Raw genomic sequence first — 18788 nt, 5'->3', positions numbered from 1 at the left:
GGAGTTCCTGGATTGGGGGATACTGGGAGGTTTATGAGGGTTTTTGGGGGGGGCAAGAGTTTTGGGGAGTCCTAGCTGTTGGGGGACTCCCAGAATTTGCAAGGGGGAGACTCTGGGGGTGCCAGGATTTGGGGGGCACCTGGGATTTGGGGGATCCCAGGTCTGGGGATGCTGGGAGGGTTGGGGAGTCCTGGGAGCTTAATCAACACCTTTCCCTAGTCCATCCTGCACTGCACTTCTGGAGGATTTTCCAATGGCAGGAAGGATGGCCAGGCAGGAAAATCCTCTTTTTTGGGAAAGGTGAGCTGAGCTGGGCTGAGTTATGAGCTAGAAACTTCCCCAGCCCTGAGAAATCAGGACTGAGTCTCCATCCCAGTGTGGTTCCACCACCCAGCCCTTGGTTTAGGATGCAGGAACCCCCCTGGCTGATTTTCCATCTCCCTGTCACTCTTGTGGCAGCACCAGCCCACAGCATCCAGAGAAATGGTGGGAAAAGTCAGGCTGGCCACAACAATGACAGCCAAAACCCTGGGGGAAGAAACCTTGGGGTTCAGGTGTGTCAAAATCATAGACCTGTTAGGGTTGGAGCAGATCAAGATCAACATCATCCAGTCCAATCTTCATCCAAATATCACTATGTCCACTAAAGCACATCACAAAGTGCCACATTTTCCTATTTTTTTGGAATATCTCCAGGGATGGGAATTCCACCATGCCCTGGGCAGCTGTGCCAGTGCCTGACCACCCTTTCCAGGAAGGAATTATCCCAAAATCCACCCTGCCCCTGCCCTGGCCCAGCCTGAGGCCGTTCCCTCTGCTCCTGTCCCTGTTCCCTGGAGCACAGCCCGACCCCCCCGGCTGTCCCCTCCTGGCAGGAGCTGTGCAGAGCCACAAGGGCCCCCCTGAGGCTCCTTTGCTCCAGGCTGAGCCCCTTCCCAGCTCCCTCACCCTCTCCTGGGGCTCCAGCCCCTTCCCAGCTCCATTCCCTGGCCTGGCCACGCTCCAGCCCCTCCAGGTCTCTCCTGTCAGGAGGGTCCCAGAGCTGCCCCAGCACTGGAGGTGCCCCAGCAGTGCCAGCTCAGGGCACGGGCACTGCCCTGCTCCTGCTGCCACCCCAGGGCTGGGACAAAGAGCAGAATTGGGAATCCTGGCTGTGATTCCCTCTCAAGTGCTCTCTGCTCACATGCAGGACCTATCCCTGGGAGGTCATACAGCTCCTGGAGTCCCTCTCAGTCCCATCCCTCAGCAATGATGGATCATGCTCCAAACTGGTGCCACTTCTCCTGCAAGGTCTCCCTGCCAGGGGCATCGATCTCCTGCAGCCTTTTGATTTACTTGGTTCATCTAATGGAGGTGGTGGAGACAGGACCTGCTGTGTCCACTCCAGCACTTCCCCTCCAGGACGTGAATTCCCAGCACCTGAGGGCTCTGCTGAGGCAGCAGCCCTGAAGCTCACCAAGGAGAAGTTGAATTATTAATCTGCCCAGTCAAGAAGGGAGCCAAAGAGGTTTCCAATACAGCAAGTCCTGGAAACTTGTGGGGCTGTCAAAGTTGCTTTTCTTTTTCCAAAAGAACCAGAACCATTCCCTCATTCTCTAGACCCCTGGGAATCCCACTAGCAAGAGACAGCTGAACTGGAAACCAGTAAAAAAAGCAATTTGTTTATTTATCCATATTGGTTTATCCCTATGGATTGGGTTATTCCAGAAACTGAAGAAAAGGGTTGAGTTGAGGACCAGGAAATCAGAGTGGAAGTGATCATATTCCTTGTAGGAGGTTCCTGGCCCTGTGTTCTGTGAGTGCCTGTAATTCCAAGCAAGATAAGGACACACCTCTGTAAAATAAACTGCCTGGGCTTAGATATTCCCTGAAATGGCTCCTGGAAATCCCATGGAGCAGGATGTTTTTCAAATGGTGTCCAAGACCAACTTTTCTCTTCCAAACCCCCCTGGATGTATCCAAGGTAGTGGAAGTGATTTTATAGCATTTAAATTAAATTTTCACAAAGAGCAGACACTGGAGAAGGTCAGGATCGTCAGGATCCTCCGACCCTGCTGCCCTCAGGAATGCTGCAAAACACTCTGCTCATCCCAACCTCAATCCTTGCTCCCCAGAGCTGCATCCCACTCCTGGCTCTGAGGATGACACCTCCTGCTCTCCAGCATCTCCTCCAAGATTTTCACACCCATGGATGTCTCATTCTCCTCCCATCCAAGGGATAATGGCCCTGGAGTGGCTCTCTGCCATGATCATCACCCTGGATAAATTCTGTTCCACTGCTTCCTGAGAGGACTCAGCTACTGAGCAAACAGAGGGGAGGCAATTCCCTGTTCATCAGCCAAGGGAAATCCCAGCTGCCCTTTTAAACAGGGAAAGGAGACCAGGAGTCCTGGGAGAAGGGCAGTGCTGGCACTGGCAAAGCCAGAATAAGGAATATCACAGGTCACAAACATCCTCACGCTGCCCCAGGAATGTCCAGCTTGGACTATGGTGCACATCCAGGTTCTCCATGGAAACCTGTGGTGCTGCCATGATGAGGAAAGCTCTGTCCTAATCCTGAGGATGAGAGCCTACCCCAGCATATTCTGGGATGCAGAGCTCTGGATCTGCAGTCCCACACATCCCTCCAGGCTGGCTCAGGATCTTTTAATGCCCAGAATTCCACAGGCCCCACACTGGGGGCTCTTTTTGAACCTATTATGGATTGGGAATCCCAAATGTGGGCCTCTTTTTGAGCCAAATATGGATTGGGAATCCTGAACTTCGGCCTCTTTTTGAGCCAAATATGGATTGGGAATCCTGAACTTGGGCCTCTTTTTGAACCAAATATGGATTGGGAATCCCAAACATGGGCCTCTTTTTGAACCTATTATAGATTGGGAATCCTGAACTTGGGCCTCTTTTTGAACCTATTATAGATTGGGAATCCTGAACTTGGGCCTCTTTTTGAACCTATTATGGATTGGGAATCCTGAACTTGGGCCTCTTTTTGAACCAAATATGGATTGGGAATCCCGAGTTGTTGGAACCCAGGGCACAGGGAATATTTCTCTGCCTGTTCTGAGATGTCCTGATCCCTTGGAGAACACTGTTTTTAACTTTCACCCATGGAGAAAGCTTCCAAGACTTTGGGATGAATTGGAATCTACAAGTGTGTGAAATAGATGGTCAGTATAGCTTATCACAGGGTGAAAAACTTACAGTTCTGGGGTTTTAGTATGGAGGTGGGTAGGAGACAAAATGAAGGATTTGGGGCATTGTCTGATCTCCTTCTTGCTCTTCATCTGCTTCATTTTCTGCAGTGTTGAGAGCACAGAGTGATTGGTTAGAAAGAACCACAATGCAGATGTTGAATGGACAGAAAAATAATTAGTTATTGGTAGAAAGGTAGAAATAAAGTACATTCTAAGAGTTAGTTGGATGAAATAGCTTTAAAAGACCTTGAACCTGTGTGTCTGGTGACTTTTGGTGCCTTCTCTTTGTATACTAAGTGTGAGATTTAGATGGCGTGCAGAACTTCTGGTAAGAGAAAAAGAAACAGGAACCTGAAAACCAAAAAACCAAGAGTCCTGTCTGTCTCTCATTCCTCCACAGAACTTTTTAGGGGTCTCCCCATCAGGGGGACCCACGAGGGAGGTTTTGACATTGAGTGGCCTCACTGCTCTGATGAGCTGAAGCTCAGGATGATGTGTGACACTCCTGGACCTCCTGGTGCCATCCTGGGCTCCCCAGAGCTCCCCAAGGTGTTCTCCAGCACACCAGGCACCCCCCTCACCTGGGGGAGCCCTGAGCTGGGATCTGCTGGCACTGGCAGTGTCAGTGCCTCCCTCTCTGTTGGAGTCAGAACCTCTCTGAATCCTTCAGAGAGGGGAAGAAATGCAGGGATTGAATTAAAGCCTTTAGGGAAATAAATATATATTAAGCCACACAGATATGAAGTAGAAGTGTCAGTTTAAGTTTTAAGCAAGTGGAAGTGTAAGTTATAGTTTTAAGTAAGTTTAAGTTGTAAGTTTTAAGTAGAAAAGTAGAAGTTTAAGTTTAGAAGTTTAAGTTTTTAAGTGGAAATACATTTTAAGTGCCTTAAGAAACTGTGCTAGATAGTGAGGCCTTAAGGCCTAATTTAAACTGCAGTAACTTAGCTCCAGACATAACAAAAACAGCAGAACCTTGCCACTAGAACAGATAGAATTATTCATGTTAAACACATAAAACTACATGTGTAAATAGATAGAACTATTCATGTAGATAGATAAACTTATAGACGTGAATTTTAAGTAAGAAAACAGAGAGTATATTTGTGTAAATAGATAATAATATACATGTAGGTTTTTAGGTAAGAATTGATGCTGCTTTTGTATTACTTTTGCACATTAGAATCAAGTTCACATTGGTTGAGAAAAAATGTTTTAGAATCGTGCTTTTAAGTGATTGGGTGTTTTATGAATAAAATGTCCTGTGATGGGATGCAATCACCATCAAGTCAACAACAACCTCATCAACAAGGAGAAGAAAAGAAGAAAGAATAAAAAGGCTGTGGTCCCTGCTGCTGCTGCTGCTGCTCCTGCACAGAACCTGGGACTCTACACAAGAGAGCAGCCCTGCAGCCCTGCAGCTCTGAAACTGCAGCTCTTGTGTGGGACTCTGTGAAAAATGCGTATTTTATGATTGGCTTTTCGCAAATATTGAAATTTATATTATATTATATTAATTTATATTATATTGATATATATTAATATATTATATTGTATTGTATTGTATTGTATTATATTATATATATTATATTATATTATATTATATATTATATATATTATATATTAAATAAATATCATCTATTATATTATATTATATATGTTATATGTTATATATGTGTGTTATATATACATGTGTTAGAAAGTGATGCTGTATTAATTTTTTTAGTAGTGTGTTAAATACAGTTTTAGGTTATAACATAATGTTAAAACAGAAACTATGCTATGTAAGGTACTTTTTAAAGAAAGGACTCACACCAGATAGCAGCCACAGGACACCTGAATCTTTCAGAGAAAGAGAATTTATTGCTCCATCATCAGAATAAATGAACTTCTTCCTGCCTTGCTCAGTCCTGGAGACCCCGTCAGGATTCAGAGGAAGAAGCTGACACTGCCCAGACAGAATCCTGGGTTTGAGTGGAATTTATGCATCATGGATGAGGTGTATGAATATGCAACAGGTTATTGTTTTTAAGGGTTAATCCTCTGTTAATGTGGGTCCTTGTTCGGGCTTATGTTGCCCAGAAAAAGGTACCCAGACTGTCCATAACTCTTTGTTTCTATTGTCTCATATTGTCCTAATGCAAATTATCCAAATTATTACTACTCTAATTATATTGCTATTTTTATAACCATTATATTATCATTAAACTTTTAAAATTTTAAAAAACAAGTGATTGGCGTTTCTCACAGACTCTATGCCTGAAACTTTTGCACAGACTTTAACACCTTGAACTCTTTGCCTTCCAGACTGATGTATTCATGCAATAAACAACTTTAGAGCAACTAATGACTGCTCGTGTCTCTTTGAAGACCCAGTAACACCTCCACACCTCTCCAAATCCTGCCTGTGGCACTCCAGGGGCTCTCCAAAATGCAGTTTATTACATCCCAGATGTCACAGCAGCCCAGAGTCATGGGTGACAGAGCCTGTGCCTACAGATGTCAGCTCCAGCTGCAGGCAGGCCTGGAGACCCTTTGGTTTAGGTTACATTGCATTCTAGACTTTTCTTTGCTGAGCATCTTAATACAGTAGAACCAATCTATACCTTAACTATTATCTATAGCCTATCATAACTACTGTAATTACCATATTCATGTTACTGTTCTCCAATCACTAAAAGTCAGTACATTACAGTTTAAGCTAGAAGTTGTTTTCCAGTTTTCTTGCAGTGGAAAATTCTGAGACCTTTTTTCTACTTGCAACTTTGCTGCCTTGTTTGCCTGTGCTCTCTTTCTGCTTGGTAAAATCTTCTTGTTTGGGGTGGGTTTATCCTTTGCTCTAAGTCATAAAAACCCCTTCTAACTCACACACCCTTTGCCTCCTTGGTTATCCAGTAAAACTGGCTGAGCAATTCTTTTCTTCTATATCAAAACTTGCTTTTATTTCGATTCCTTCATCAGACTCTACATTCAAAAATCTTTCTGCCAAGCACACACACATCTGTGAGACTTTCTTGTCAAACTTTCATCCTTCCCAACACCTGCCTCCCAAGGGAGCAGCAGGCATCCACGCTGGGAGGAGCAAAGCATCCCACCAGGCAGCACAGTTTGGGGTGATTCAAGTCATTACTGGGATGCACAAAAGAGCACAGGGATGGAGCAGCTGGCAAATGTTGGATTAGGAGGTCTCAGAGTCACCATGCCAGGAACTTTGGGCCAGATGCTGACAGGACTTGGGCAGAGGGGGATTAATTGACAGGAGGGAGGGAGTTAAAGGGAAAAATCACTCCCTAAATGAGGGAAGATCCCAGGGAATCCACGCAGTGATTAGAGAAGCTGCTGCTTAGCCTTTAATTCAACAGGCTGCGGGTCTGCCCTTTATTCCTAAGGCTAAAGCCAGCCCTCCCCTCACCCTGAACTCCCAGGAAATTAAAGCTGCCAGAGCCCCACAAAGCCCAGAGCAGCCAAAGTGACCCCTGGAGAGCGAGGTCAGTGCCTGGGGACACTGCAGCTGTTGGGAGGCTGGAGAAACCAGGAAAACACCAGGATTTCATCAGCAGGTTGGGAAGTCAGAGAGCTGGGGAACTGGGGCAGAAATGGCACAAGCACTGCCACTGGCTGCCACAGAGCAGTGCTGGAGAAAGTGGGAGAGCTGGGAATCAGGGAGGCCTCTGGAAGGGATCTCTGAGTCCCTGTAGCCTGTGGTCCCTGAACCCCTCCAAGCTGTTCCATGCTCACCAGGAATTGTGTGTGTGCTGTTCCGTGCTCACGTGTTTGCTTCAAGCTGCTAAAAAGCCCTGATAGTCCAGCCTATACTTTTCTTGGAGATTTTTCACACTGTTGTTTTTAGGAGAGATAGGAATATGTCATGGAAGACTCCAGTGCTGTTGTGGCACTACATCTCCATGGTTCCATTCAATGAAATTCCAGTGCCGAGGGCAGTTTTGGGTGCCACAATATAAAAAAAGACACAAAAGCATTGGAGAGAGTTCAAAGAATGCCACAAGGATGGGGAAGGTGAATGAGGAGCAGCTGAGGGCACTTGGGATGTTCAGCTGGAGCAGAGGACACTGAGCTCAGAGCTCACCAGGGGCTGCAGCTCCTCCCCAGGGCAGCTCCAATCTCTGCCCTGGGACAGGGACAGCACCCAGGGCATGGCTGGGGCTGGGCCAGGGCAGCTCAGGCTGAGATCAGGGCAAGGTTCTGCCCCCAGAGGGTGCTGGCACTGCCCAGGCTGCCCAGGGAATGGGCACAGCCCCGAGGCTGCCAGAGCTCCAGGAGCCTTTGGGCAGCACTGCCAGGGATGGACAGGGTGGGATTGTTGGGGCTCTGGGCAGGGACAGGGGCTGGGATTATCCCTGGGGGTCCCTTCCCATGCAGGATATCCCAGGATTCTGTGACTCTGGGACACACATTCCAGGGGTGCCCACATGCAGGGGAGTGGGTAGAAGGGCTTCCCTTGCCATCACTTACACAATTCCAAACAAGGACAGGCTCAAGCAGAAGGTGAATCCAGCTGGAGGGCTGGGTGTTATCATGGAATCACAGAATCATTAAAGTTGGAAAAGACCTTCAGGACCATCAAGTCCAACCTTCAAGGATGGAGGTGATTCAGCCCAATCCCCCCACATCAGCAGCCTCTTCCTTCTTATTGTGTACAATGATCCAGAAGTGCTGTGCTCCTTCATCCCCTCTGGGAATGAATTCCTGGTCTCAGCCAGGTGTCCCCTTTTCCTGTGCCTGTGAAGGTGACAGGGACTGAACAATGCCCACCCTGTGCTGAGCAGGGATCCCAGGGATGTGCACACCAGAACAAGGCACTGGTTCCACCTCCCCTCTTGTGTCCAGCTGCTGGATTTAGGAAGTCGTGTCCTCTGCTGAGCTCAGGCTGCCCAAACCTTCTGTTCCAGGACTTTACCAAGCATCATGTGGAAGGACTTTGCTTTATTAAACTGGAGATTTGGGTTAAAAAGATTCAAGTAACTAATTCTCAAAGCTCTCTATCCTCTTACTGCACTCCTGCCTTTAATGCCATTTGTCTGTCCCTTTCCATGCCAGCCAATGGATCACAGCTGCTGATTCCATGGGATCCCTGCTGGAGCCACCTCTGTGACCCCCCTGGGCAGGGCTTCTGGAATGCAAAATGGGATAAAGCCAGGGATTCTTCAGTGAGGAAAAACCCAGAGGGATTCGTAGAATATTTTTATAGAATCATGGAATATCCTGAACTGGAAGAATCCCACCAGGATCATGGATCCAGCCCCTGTCCCTGCCCAGACCCCCAACAACCCCACCCTGTCCATCCCTGGCAGTGCTGCCCAAAGGCTCCTGGAGCTCTGGCAGCCTCGGGGCTGTGCCCATTCCCTGGGCAGCCTGGGCAGTGCCAGCACCCTCTGGGGGCAGAACCTTGCCCTGATCTCAGCCTGAGCTGCCCTGGCCCAGCTCCAGCCATGCCCTGGGTGCTGTCCCTGTTCCAGAGCAGAGATGGGAGCTGCCCTTGGGAGGAGCTGCAGCCCCTGGTGAGCTCTGAGCTCAGTGTCCTCTGCTCCAGCTGAACATCCCAAGTGCCCTCAGCTGCTCCTCACACAGCTCCTCCAGAGCTTCACCCTCTTCCTGCCCTTCCTTTGGTCTCCCTCCCACAGCTTTAGCTCTGTCTGAGTTTGTGGCACCCAAAACTGCCCCAGGACCATCTGCAAAGGCTCCTCCCCTCTCAGAGAAAGCTCTTCTGGAGCTCTTTTGGATGACGTTCCTGGGCTCTGAACTGGAAGAAGCTGCACCAGGACTGGATTCCTCCAGAGGAAATCCTTAGGGAAGCTGCTGCCATGAAGAATGTCCTGCTGCCAGTCAGAACAGGCTGTCCAGGTGGAACTGCCATCCCTGAAAGTGGTAAAATAATATTTACAGTGGTGTTGGGGATGTGAGTTAAGGGTGGATGTGGCAGGGCTGGATTAATGGCTTGATTGATCTTAGAGGGCTTTTCCAACCTTAATGATTCCATGAAGATTTCATGATCAGCTGCTTTTTTTTGCTCCATCATTGGCCCTTTAAACCACGTCCTTTAGGAGCACAGGTCAGTGAGGTGTATATTATACATATTTAGCTTTCTTTTCTTACCTTTAAATCCTGTTTTAGGACCCATAAAATCACCTAATTGCCTGTAGGGGAAGGTAGAGTTGAACAAAGCTGTTCTCATCCCAACCCCTTATGCTCTCTACAGGTGCTGAATGGGTTTAATTACATCAAAAACCTCCCAGTGCCATTCCAGGTGGGAAAGAAGCATCTCTGGGGTGTTTGTCAGGCAAGGAAATGAAGTTTTAGTGAGTGGACTGGGAACTAAAAGGCAGAATGGAGTCAGAGACAGCTCAGACCGTGATACCCAAGGAACTGGAATTGAAAAGAACCAATCAAATCAAATCAAATCAAATTAAACCAAAACCCCAAAAGAAATGAAAAGCTGCATAAAAGTAACCAAAGAGTAGCCATGGTCCCAGCAGATAAAACCTCCCTCAGGGAGCCTCAGTGAGCCAGAGATTTCTGGATGCAGGAGCAGAGGGGAGGTTGTGCCCAAGGCCAGGCTGGACACTGGGGTTGGAGCCACCTGGGACAGTGGAAGGTGTCCCTGCCATGGCAGGGGTGGCACAGGAGGAGCTTTAAGGTCCCTTCCAACCCAACCCATTCTGGGATTCTGGGATATTGTTCAGCCCTGAGAGCCTTTTGGGGATGAATCCCCTATATCCAGAGCTATCATTTCTCAGGGATTATTCATGTCCAACATCTGTGTCAGACATCAATTCCCCAAAACCTGGAGGTTTTTCCAGAGCCTCTTTGTTCTCCTCCTCACCCTCACCACCACCAGCAAACTGCAGCCAAAAAAACAACTGGGATAGAAAAAAACCAAAACCTCATATTTTATAACTCAATGTCTCTCATTTGAAGTGATGTAAGCAACATTTCATTAAGTCTGGTTCATCTGATCTTATTTTGGATTTATTGATCTTATTTTGAATTGATTGATCTTATTTTGAATTTATTTACTTTTCCTGCTGATGTGGTTGATGCTGTTTCAAACCAGCCCAGTCCTGGGAGTTAATAGCTGTAGTGACACCAAGTTTGGGGCTCCCACTGCAGAATTATTTCACTGTTTGCAAGAACCACACAAATCCCTGCACACATTTCATGCTAAGGGCTGCCAATCTGCTCACAGGGCTCTTATCTGGGGGGATTAGGGAGTTATCAGGAGCGTCTGAGCAGAGATAAGGCCCAGCAAATCCTCCCCTCCTGCTCCTGACACAACAACGGCGCCGAGAGGGAGCCCTGGGAGCAGAGAGGAATTGGGAACCCTCTGGGGCCTGATCCCAGCTCCCTCCTCTGCTGCTCAGGGCTGGGGTTGAGTTCTGGGTTGACAGGAGCTGCTGTCAGGAAAAGCAGGAGGAGAGCACATCCAGCACCTCCTGTCACCATGGTTTTTGAAGTTTTTCTAAGCCTTCTGATGTTTACATTCTAATAACAAACTTTCTCACACACTTTCTGTAAATAACTGATTGGTTTACATTCTTTTATGGAAGAAGAAAAATTTGATGCACTGTTGGTTTGTCCAGTGTCATTGGAGAAGTGGCACTGTCATCCTCCAATCCACTGTCACTTTTAGAAATCTATAAATGTTAGAGTCAGAAATTAAATATGCTCTTTTACCCTTGTGAAGAGCTGCGTGTCCATATTGTGTTATTTTGCATCCCACAGTGACAACCTCCCGGGCCTGCAGAGCAGCACTGGGCTCCAAACAGAATTCCCTGGCACCAAAACCAGATTTCCTGAGGGCTGGGAAGGACCAGGAGAACCCCACTGCTCTCAGCTGTGCTGGTGTTCACAGGGGTCCCAGGATGAGGGGAGAGATGAGAGTCTTGACTCCATGTTTCAGAAGGCTGATTTATTATTTTATGATATATATTATATTAAAAGAAAATGTTCTATTAAAACTATACTAAAAGAATAGAGAAAGGATTCATCAGAAGGTTAGCAAGGAAAGGAGAGGAATGGAACGATAATAAAATCTTGTGTCTGACCAGAGAGTCCGAGCCAGCTGGGCTGTGATTGGCCATTAATTACAAACAACCACATGAGACCAATCCCAGATGCACCTGTTGCATTCCACAGCAGCAGATAACCATTGCTTGCATTTCATTTCTGAGGCCTCTCAGCTTCTCAGGAGGAAAAATCCTGGCAAAAGGATTTTTCAGAAAAGATGTCTGTGACACTCAGCCCTGTGGCAAAGGCTTCAAAGCGTTCCAAAGGCATCAATCATGAATTCCTGGGGAATCCAAAGCTGGCCTGGCCTGTGGGATGAGGCTTCCAGGAGGGAAATGGCTGCTTCTGCCCCAGCCCTTCACAGGCACTTTGGGCCCAGCCACTCCACAGGCAGGTCTGGAAGGGGATGATTGCTCTCCTTGAGCTGCAGCCCAAGGAAAAAGGGGAGAGGGCACCCCTGGGACAGCCAGGGGCTGCCTGGAGGCTCCTGGGGCTCAAGGAATGAGCAGAGACCCCAACAAGGAGGAAGCTGCACAGTTCCCAAGTATGGGATGTGTCCAAGCCTTCATTGCTGGATCTCCATTGCACATTCATTCCCCAAATCCCATTTCTTCAGCAAAGCCCTGTTCATTCCCCGAAATTCCTTTCTTCTTTCCTTTCTTCCTTCTTCCAAACTGAAGAAAGGAATTGTTAAAGCAGTTCTCTGAAGCAGAAGTGCTCAGTTCTTCCAGCTTCTCCCTTCAATACATCCTGGTGTTGCCAGGGTTCTTCCCCAGGCTGGCAGGCCCAGTTTTGCTGCTTTTCCAGACACGGATTTACAGCTCCATGCCACATTTTCCTACTCATATCCATGGGTTTCCCTTGCTTCCAGTGCCTCATGATCCACCATCAACTCCATTCCTGCTGCAGGATAAGGTTTTTCCCAGCCAGGGAGAACAGATGGCCCCTTAACCTTCCACCATATCAGACATTCCTCAGTTAGAAACCTCAGCCAGACCTCAGCCTTTGGGGTTATTCCATCATCCTTGGATCTGGGTCCAACTCCCTCCAGCCCCAGGGAGCAGGCTGAGGCTGGATATGAATTTGGACTTTTCTAAGCAGGTTTTTTGTTGGATTTTCTGTGAGCAGGGCTTTGAACTCCCCCCAGTGCCCTCCCTGTGGTTTTCCAGCCTCCAATCCCTGTATCCAATCCCCCCAAAGCAGTGCCTGCCTCAGCTCCTTTATTTATGCCCTGGGCATGTGGATCCTTGTGTCCTTTTCTGATTAAATGTGGGATTGCTGCTGTTTAAGAACAAGATTCCACATGCCTGGGCCATGCTTTAGGAGGGTTATAACTCACCCAGCCAACTCTAATTTCACTTACAAGATTTTCACTCAGGGGTGGAGATGGATTGGGAGCAACACCTGCCTGGAATTGGAATTGAGAGCTGCTGGGCACCTCCTCTCCTGTGGAATGTGCCACTGGATCCCCAGCTGCAGCATTTGGACAATGGGAATTCTCAGCAATCTGGGATTTCTCCCATATCCCGCTCCAGCTGCAGTGCTGCACTCAGACTGGCTTGGGGTGAGCCCAGGTCAGCCAGGCTGGTGCCCACCCCTGCCCTGCTCAGGGGGAGGGCAGCACCTCTGCAGTGTCTGCTCAGCCCCCTGGGATGGTGTCAGGTCCGTCTGTCTGTCTCTGCCCGGACACAGGTAGAGTGGTTCTTTGGTGGGCGCGATGCAAAGGACGAGTCTGGACTCTTCAGTTTTCGATCTTCGGATTGTTTATTATTTCTTATCTACAAAATTTTCTGTCTGCCCAACAGAGGTCTGATCTGCAAGCAGTCACAGGCACTCTCTGACCACCCACGGGGCGGTCATGTCTTTTTATACTAAAATCTACATACACAATATTTACCTTTATTTCCCAATGCTTTTCACCCATGTTAGCAAGTGCACCTTCACCAGAAACCAATCCCCAAGTGCCAACATCACCACAGGAGATGGAGGACATGAAGAAGAAAGAAGAAGGACGAGACACGCCCTGATCCCTCCATCTTGTCTCCATAACCCCCCTGTACCAAAAACCTTAAAGTCTGTATTTCACCCTCTATATGTGTCCCTTTTACACCTTTTACTCTAAAGCGATTCTCTTGTCCTCAAACTCTTGTTACTTCTGTGGATGGATCAAAATCAATCCACCAAACACTCTTGGCAACATTCCAGGGTTTTCGAGACTCCCAAGGGTTCTCCTGGCATCTCTGGACATCGGGAACGATGTGCTGAGATCCCACAGCATGGGGCAGCTCCTGGCTGGTGAGGAAGGGATGAAGCTGCTCCTCAGCATCAGCAGTGAGGTGAGGAAGGGATGAAGCTGCTCCTCAGCATCAGCAGTGAGGTGAGGAAGGGGTGAAGCTGTTGCTCAGCATCACCAGTGAGGTGAGGAAGGGATGAAGCTGCTCCTCAGCATCACCAGTGAGGTGAGGAAGGGGTGAAGCTGCTCCTCAGCATCACCAGTGAGCTGAGGAAGGGATGAAGCTGCTCTCAGCATCACTCAGTGAGGTGAGGAAGGGATGAAGCTGCTCTTCAGCATCACCAGTGAGGTGAGGAAGGGATGAAGCTGCTCCTCAGCATCAGCAGTGAGGTGAGGAAGGGATGAAGCTGCTCCTCAGCATCACCAGTGAGGTGAGGAAGGGATGAAGCTGTTGCTCAGCATCACCCAATGGCCAAAGCTCTCCTCCATACCCAGATTTTGGCTGATTCTCCCACTGCTCTAGAGGCACCTGGTGCACAGGCACTGCTTCTCCTCAGCACAGAGCTGCTCATCTCCTTTTTAAAAACAAATCACCACAGATCCAGCTCAAAACCAAAACCAGTTCATTCACAGGCCCTGAATATCCCTGCAGCTCAGCCCAGACGCCCCAAATCTGTCAGAGCAGTGGAAGGTGGTGCCTAAATCCCACCCATTCCCTGTGCTGCATCTCCTTGCTCTCCTGCCTCAGACAGATGTGCTGGGGTGTATTCCATGTACTGGTTGTGTTTATTCCCTCAGGATATCCATGAAGCTCCCAGCTGCACACAGGTGTCCTGGTTTGAACAGCCAGGTGTCTGCTGAGGAGGGCAGGGGCCTACCTTGGAATGGAAAATGTAAATCCCCTCCCTCTGAATTATCATAATTTTGAAATTAAGGGGCTCTCAGGCAAAGATATGGGAGCAGGAATTACAGTTCTTTAGTAGGAAAAGATTTATAAAAAAAGAAAATGCAGTAATACACAACAAATTGCCAGAGTCAGACCATGCCCTGTACCCTGTGTGTCAGGGGGTGGCACAGCCCCATCCCATGGGGGCTCAGCCCTCCTGCAGTGCCAGCTGTGGCTCTGCTGGAGCAGGGATCCTGCACAAGGGGGGAGTTTTCCTCTGCAGCTCCAGGGCTGCTGGAGATGGGCCTGGGCTCCCTCTGGCCATGCAGGGCAGCAGAAGCTGCTCCTCTGGCAATGCACTGGGCAAAGGCTGCTGGGCTGTGCCAGGCTCACATTGGATCCAGGTAGGAATGCTTGGCTCCTGCCCTGGGCAATGCAGCATCTCCCCATGGGATGATGGAATTGGATCAGCCCTGCAGGGACACTCAGTGGCCATGGACAGCAGAGATCTCCTGCAGGGAGGATTGGCTGGGGGAGAGATAAAGGAAAAACTGCCCATGGACAGCAGAGAACTGCCCCAGCTCTGACAGATGGGGAATAGAACACACACCCACAGCCACATCTTTCATTCTAAGACAACAGGTCACACAGTCCAATCCATAATTTGATCCCACAGAAACTCTGCTGTTTTCCCAAAGAAACAACTGTGAGACCAAGAACACCAGTGACCTCCCTGCCTGAGGTTTGCCATGCCCTGCACTTGGAGTTTGTATTCAAAACATCCTTTTTTATCTGCTTTTTAAAATCTTTCCACATCTGTTTGGATTTTTTTCAGTTCTGCTCTCTCCCATTCTGCTCTATTCTGTTGTACTCCCTTCTAAACAGGACTAGTCCATGAAAATTCTGATTTCCCACTGCTTGTCATTCAGCACAAGCTGCCAGATTTCGAGAAACCTTGGGAGACTTTGTGCAGCTGAAAATATTGACAGTCTAAAGCAGCTTCATGTCCATCCAGCTGAGTAGCCAACCTGTGATCCTCAGCAGGTAGATAGGAAATAAAATGGCCCATGTGAAGATCTTAATCCTAATCCTGAGAGTTTCAAATGGATTTAAGCCTTGGAGCAAGCAGTTTTATATCCAGTCCAAAATGCTCTTTATACCGGCTGTGATAACTGCAGCTATTCTGATTTTTTTCTTATTTATTCCAGGTTTTGAATGCAGTTTATCTTTTGCCTTCCAGAACCTCTTGTGGAAAGGGGTTCCACAGTTTAATACTCCAAGGAAACTGCTCACCTGACTGAGCCCAATTTATTCTGGGCTGGCTCCTTGTCAGTGAGGATCTCATCAGCAGAGCATGACTGGGAGTTACCCACCCCACAAATGAATATTTGCATTTGGGCAGGATTTGCTCCCCAGAAGGGCCCTTTTCCCCATCCCACAAATGAATATTTGCATTTGGGCAGGATTTGCTCCCCAAAAGGGCCCTTTTCCCCATCCCACAAATGAATATTTGCATTTGGGCAGATGGATTTGCTCCCTGGAAGAGCCCTTCCCCCTCCCTGTGTCCCAGAGAAGCCTGGAAGAGCCATTTTGGGAGCAGGTGTCTGTGTCTCATTGGTGAGGCCGAGTTCTGTCTCACTGTGCAGAAGAAAATGTCATTTCATCAATTCTGGATTTGCCACCTCTCAGTTTAATTGAAAAATCTGCTGCTGCCTTTGTCAGGAGCAAGAGAGGACTTATCTGTACCTGTCTGTTTTACAGACACTTAAAACACCTTTTGTTATTTTTCTGCTCACCCAAGGAGTCGTTTCTAATCCTCTCCAGCCTCTTTCAGAGGGAGTTTTTCCAGCCCTTGGTCATATTTGTGTAGCCCCGGATCCAGAGCCTTTTAAAAATTATTTTACAACAACAGCCCCAAGGCTCTTTCAAACATTTGCCCTGGTATGGGTCTCTAGACAGGAGCTGGGAATTTGGCTCTGGAAATTTGTGCCCAGGAAATTTGACTCTGGGTCCATGTCTGACTCTTGGACTATTGGTGTTTGTAAATTCCATTATTTTCTTCAAATCCTGGGATCACAGAACATCCTGGCTTGGGAAGGACTCACCAGCATCATCCAGTCCAACTCCTGGCCCTGCCCAGAACCAAATATTCCAGGGCAGGTCCAAATCCTGGCTGTAACTGGAGAGCACCTTTATATTCCAGGTGCTTTCTCTTCTCCTCCTCTTGGCTTTGCTGGGACCCTCCCAGGTGTGGCTGCAGCTGCTGGGTGCCCCTGGGATCAGCCCTGCAGGTCTCTGGGGTGCCCACCCAAGGGAGAACCCCAGGAAAAGCCCTCCTGGGTCCTGAGCCCTCCCTGCAGGGCTCCCACACCTGGCTCCAAACAGCCCCAGGGACGTGGTGCTGGAGCAGCAGCTGCTCTCCCACTCCTTGGGGAATGGCAGCAGCTGTTTAAGCAAAAAGATGAATTATTTTCCATTAAAATGCAAAAGTCCGGCTTTAAAATCCAGTGGCTGAACCAGCAACACCCTCCTGCCCTTTATTTGCAGTCCCCTGCCTTTGTCACTTGTCACAGCCAAGTGAAGCCAGTGGAGAGCTGGGCTTTTCTTCCAGTTTCTCCTCATTCCATTTGCCAAGCATTGATTTTCTTTTCCTTCTACCAGCAGAGCTTGAAATTAATAATTTCTATTTGATTTTGTCACTTGGGTGTCATCGATACTGGCAGGGCTGGACACGGGAGAAGCCAAATGTTCAGGGAGATGGAAGGCAGTGAGGGGAGCAGCCAGGCTGGATCAATGAGCAGGTCATGGAGCACATCTGGGAGTGCTCCTGGGGACAGGCTGGACATTCCCTGCCTGCCAGGGAGGAGATCTGCTGGAATTCCAGCTCTGTGGCAGGTCCCCATCTCCACACAGCAATGGGAACATCTGCAGGGAGAGATTCCCTCTGTGCCAATGGTTTTAACACCAGGAATTGCTCCATTGTCTGGGTTTGGACAGCCAGGTGTCTGCTGAGGAAGGCAGGAGCCTCCGTTGAAATGGAAAATGCAAACCCTCACCCTCCAAATTATTAAGATTTTGAAATTAAGGGGCTCTCAGGCAAAGATATGGGAGCAGGAATTACAGTTCTTTAGTAGGGAAAGATTTTTAAAAAAAGAAAATGCAGTAATACACAAAAAACTGCCAGAGTGAGACCATGCCCTGTCCCCTGTGTGTCAGGGGGTGGCACAGCCCCATCCCATGGGGCTCAGCCCTCCTGCAGTGCCAGCTGTGGCTCTGCTGGAGCAGGGATCCTGCACAAGGGGGGAGTTTTCCTCTGCAGCTCCAGGGCTGCTGCAGATGGGCCTGGGCTCCCTCTGGCCATGCAGGGCAGCAGAAGCTGCTCCTCTGGCAATGCACTGGGCAAAGGCTGCTGGGCTGTGCCAGGCTCACATTGGATCCAGGTAGGAATGCTTGGCTCCTGCCCTGGGCAATGCAGCATCTCCCCATGGGATGCTGGAATTGGATCAGCCCTGCAGGGACACTCAGTGGCCATGGATAGCAGAGATCTCCTGCAGGGAGGATTGGCTGGGGGAGAGATAAAGGAAAAACTGCCCCATGGACAGCAGAGAACTGCCCCAGCTCTGACAGATGGGGAATTGAATACACACAACCCCAGCCACATCTTGGATTTCAACCTAAGACATCCATTCACATCCCTAGAGTGGATCTTGGCAAACCTGACAAGGAAAACAAGAAATTTCTGGCAGGGAAATATTTTTTTCCCAAAATCCACCCTGCCCCTGCCCTGGCCCAGCCTGAGGCCGTTCCCTCTGCTCCTGTCCCTGTTCCCTGGAGCACAGCCCGACCCCCCCGGCTGTCCCCTCCTGGCAGGAGCTGTGCAGAGCCACAAGGGCCCCCCTGAGGCTCCTTTGCTCCAGGCTGAGCCCCTTCCCAGCTCCCTCAGCCTCTCTTGGGGCTCCAGACCCTTCCCAGCCCCGAGATCCTTTTTTTTTTTTTTGCACATGATCTCAGTGCAAATTCCTGCAAATTTACAGGAATTTGCACTGAGATCTCCTTTTCCTGCCTTGCACTGCTGTGTGAAGGCTCCAGGTGCTGCTGGAGGGAACAGCAGCATGGGTGTGGCACCAGCATCCATGGAAAGTCTTTCCAGTCAGATCTTATGGATGTTCTACCATCCATGAGCAAAATGTGAAGTTCCACAGCTTGTTCTGGACGAAAGGGAGAAGAGAACAGGAAAGATGGGAGGAAAAACAGAGGCTGGGCAAAATGAGAGCCTGGGAGAGCTGGAATGGGGAGGAGAATTTCTGACTCTGCCTTGCTCCTGCTGCCCTCGGCCTCCACAAACCTCAGTTCTGCATTTGAGGGTCTTTAATGTCCCTTCCAACACCCACCATTAGACAATGCCATGACTTGCACTGGTTTTAGACAGGGAGGTCACAGAGCATCCTTCAGT

The sequence above is a fragment of the Agelaius phoeniceus genome, chromosome 18 (genome assembly GCF_051311805.1).
Source record: "Agelaius phoeniceus isolate bAgePho1 chromosome 18, bAgePho1.hap1, whole genome shotgun sequence".
Taxonomy (NCBI): Eukaryota; Metazoa; Chordata; class Aves; order Passeriformes; family Icteridae; genus Agelaius; species Agelaius phoeniceus.
This window is presented reverse-complemented; position numbering follows the sequence as displayed.